This window comes from Harpia harpyja, chromosome 8, assembly GCF_026419915.1.
Source record: "Harpia harpyja isolate bHarHar1 chromosome 8, bHarHar1 primary haplotype, whole genome shotgun sequence".
NCBI lineage: Eukaryota > Metazoa > Chordata > Aves > Accipitriformes > Accipitridae > Harpia > Harpia harpyja.
The window spans coordinates 663,036-667,361 of NC_068947.1; positions in this window are offsets into that span (position 1 = coordinate 663,036).

Consider the following 4,326-nt stretch of genomic DNA (forward strand, 5'->3'; position numbering starts at 1 on the left):
TATTGCTAATCAAAGCTATTGGCAATGACCTTGACATTTTTCTAGGTTTTTAGTGGCTCAGGTTTCACTTAAATTAGAAAGCACAGGAAGAGCTTTTTGTTGATTTAAAATTCACCTACATTTTAAGAACTTTGATTGCACTTCGTTATTTCACCAGCCAGCAATTCTATCATTTTTATATGAAATATAAGGCCTAAATTAAAACGCTTTGGACTTTTCTGTTTTCGTTGTATATAGTAACCAGATACAATCAAAGTGACTTCTTATATATATATAATTATGTGTTATGGCTGCAGGATACCAAAAAATTTCAATCTTCCGTTGTCATTATCCAGAGAAGCCATTGTCAGTTTGGGTTCCCAGTTTGGGTTTGTGGTTTGTTTGAAAGGATATTTGGGGCATTTTCTTATTTCATGGTGTCCTGGTTTCAGCTGGGATAGAGTTAACTGTCTTCCTAGTAGCTGGTACAGTGCTGTGTTTTGAGTTCAGAGCGAAGAATGTTGATAACACTGATGTTTTCAGTTGTTGCTCAGTAGTGTTTAGACTAATGTCAAGGATTTTTCAGCTTCTCATGCCCAGCCAGTGAGAAAGCTGGAGGGGCACAAGAAGTTGGCACAGGACACAGCCAGGGCACCTGACCCAAACTGGCCAACGGTGTATTCCATACCATGGGACGTCCCATCCAGTATAGGAACGGGGAAGTGGGGGCAGGGATTCGCCGCTCGGGGACTGGCTGGGTGTCGGTCGGCGGGTGGTGAGCAATTGCACTGCGCATCATTTGTACATTCCAATCCTTTCATTATTGCTGTTGTCATTTTATTAGTGTTATCATTATCACTATTAGTTTCTTCTTTTCTGTTCTATTAAACCGTTCTTATCTCAACCCACGGGTTTTGCTTCTTTTCCCGATTTTCTCCCCCATCCCACTGGGTGGGGGGGAGTGAGTGAGCGGCTGCGTGGTGTTTAGTTGCTGGCTGGGGTTAAACCACGACACATGGTTATTGTGTAGCTGCGGTGGAAGGTATTCAAATTCAGTGATGAGATTTTCTGTGTTTTATTAAGTGTGGAACATACCTTTAGCTTAAAAATTCTTATTTGTACTAGTAGAGGTACTGCATAGTCAACTGCATCTCAAGCATTTCATTGTATATTGAGGACAGCATAAAATAATGTTCTCTGTGACAAAGAAAAGCACACAGCATCTTATTCTTTAAATTAGGCAGGTAAGAATAAGGAACAAGGTTTCAGAACTGAAATCACACAGCAATTAAATAAGCATCGATCCAGCACTGCTTTTTCACACAGACTACTTTCCTGTTAATGGTGTTTTAGCAATTATCTTATCAGTTGCTACTAGCCCAATAGTGATTTACATAATTCTGCCTGTGTAGTTAGACTGGTGTTAGATTATATCCATTGAAATGAACATAGCAGTTGTATTAAATAGCTCATTTACTTTTCAGTGAGTCACAGGAAATACTTAAACCAGTTTACTTTGTACTAGCAAAAGCTTTGTACTAAAAGTTACCAAAAAAAAGTAGGATCTGATCCAAAGCTTGTTGAAGTCATTAAAATCTTTCCACTAACTGCAGTCAGCCTCTTACATACATGCATAACATTTAAAAACCAGTGTTCATCTCTCCTGTAATTTCCCCTGTCTACAATAACTCCTGCAGGTTTTTTAGCGTGTATCTCTCACTGAAGTTACTCAGATCCCTACACAGAGCTAGGCTGAGAGCTCAGGTGAGTGTGGTGTTAATCGTCCTCTATGCTCAGGGCTGCCTCTGGGCAAGTGAAGTCCAGAGGGGTCTTCCAAAGTAGGCTTGGCTGGAGGCAAATTCGGCAGATTTCCTAGCATTATGCAGTGCTTCAGCATACCGCTGAACAGATCAGAGGGAAATGTAGGTGCTATTTGCTTAGAGCATAATTGCACGTGTTGTGTGGGAAGGTGCCCAAGAAGCATGGAAGTTGAATGCCAAGGTCATGACTTTGTCCCGCAAACCGCTGTTTATATGGGCCAGCCTTACATATGTGACTCCACTGAAAGAGGCGTATTCACTGCCCAAAGACATACAGAAGTGTTGTTAGCAACACTTCTTGCAGACCAGAGCCAAAGACAAAGCCTCCCACAAAAGTTAATGAAAATTTTGACAAGGAAACAATTGTGGAACAAATTCCATCATATATACTGGAATAAAAAAGATATTATATGCAACTGAACAATCCTTTTCACATAGAGAGCTCAAGACACTTCCCACACATGGATAAATATTTTCTTTCTCTGTGGGCAGGTGCGAAAATTAATTGCAAAACAGTGGCTTCCTACAAGTGACAGTGAGGATGGGTGGTAGACCTAAACAAAATTACGTTGAACTACCTTTTATGGAATCCTTACTGCAAACTTAATGCCATTTATTTTGTTACTTCTTCTATTATTGCTTGTTTTTCAGAAATATGCATACCCCCTTTTCACACTGATCAACACTGACAAGCATAGCTTCACTGAAGTTACTTATGCAAGAAAATACCAGCAAGAGACCTGTATAATACTGTCCTTTAACAAGAAAATTATTTCTATGCCCGCAAGAGTCTACATTTTTATCTCCTTCTGCAAAAGGAAGCTTCTTCTGTTATGAAGCCTATGCTATAAATGAATTTCTGGAAAGCTTGCCAGTTTTAGAGGCACATTCTAAAGTCAGTGGCACCCTACAAGTGCTGTCTAATGAATCCTGTGAGTTAACCTTAAACAAGTAAAAGAATCAATATTTTTGCAGCATGGATCATGCTCTGTACCACCACAATCTGGTAATTAACATCACTATCATAATATTAAAAGTGCTATGAAATTTCAGTGGTTTATTATATGATTCAAATGCCCAATGCAGGAAATGTCAGAAGGGCCTGATTATTGTGTGCTCAGCATTTCTTGGACATCAGGCTTCGTTTAGGTGTCTCACTCTCAAAATAAAGTATTACAAATTATAACTCAGCCTTGAAAATATTGGCTGATCTTTGTAGCTGCACTGGTCAATGGCTCAGTTAAGTACAGAGTTTTAAGGTTAGGTTTCTTTACTGTTGTAATGTGCAAAAGGTATGCTGAAGGCTCAGTTTCTGCTGGCTATTGGCACGGTAATGACGTACAAAGGAGCAAATGTATTTGTAAGGCCTGTTGCTGGTGTTGCAATTGCTTAGTAATTTTCAAAATCCAGAATATAGAGACAATGGTGACATGGGGCTAGGTCTGAAAAATTGGAGCTGTTCTTAGATATGTAAATTCATTTGTATACTTAGAACCAATATACATTATTCTCTTCTGGAATGAGGTATTCGCCTCTTGAGTATGATTTTATTCTAGGACTTCATGTTCAAGTAATGAGACATTTTGGTTATATTTTATATTAACATTCATTTTATAACAAAGACAGAGTAAGTAATAGATTCAGTAGTCAGATGTTATAGATTGTTACAAGCACCATATTGGAGGATATATAAACCAGAGAGTTATATACTATGAAAATAAACAACATGATTATCTGTTGAACACTTAACAATATGTTGTCATAAATCTCTACTTTTTTTGGCCATTTATTAGTTTTATATACACAAACCTTTACAGAGAGTGGCACTAAACTCACACGAAAGGAAAGTTAATAACACAGGAAATGTGCGTCTGAAATATTCACGCTCTTCTCATGCCTCAATGTCTTCAGAAACGGTCACGAGATACCCACATCAGAGGCAGTTTTAGGAGCGCACAAGCACAGCAATTCCCTTGTATCCCATGCTATGGTGTGAACAAGGGACTGGAACAGGGCAGAGCACTCGGTCAGACAGCAGTGCAAGTCATCCGTATAGCTAGGGGACAGGGAAAAAAGCAGCTTTTGAGGGCTCCTGCAACTCCCACTGCGAATCACAGTAAAAACCAGGATAACACACCCAAATGGCAACTCAGTTTCTCAGTGTGTTGCTGAAGAGCATAGGTCAATAGGCTCATCTTCTCAGAACGCAACTCCATTTCCTAGAAACGGCCCAGTGAGGAGCAGAAAGGACATGCTATTTCTATTACAGAATCGCCTCGTGCTCCTGGGACGTTTCATTCTAAGTATGGGCCAGTCCTAAGAAAAAGGCCAAAGACAGAAATGTTAATGCTCTTAATTAAAAGATGGCACCAGAATCGAGTTTATTCCTTTAGCTCTTCTGTTGAATTTCAACACTAGCATGCACCCCTCTGATGGTGCCAGCGGAGTTTTATTTTGACTCTTGAAGTCGTCTTTCACTTCAGATATGCTGGGGGAGAGGAACACAGTATTTCTGACAGTTCTTATT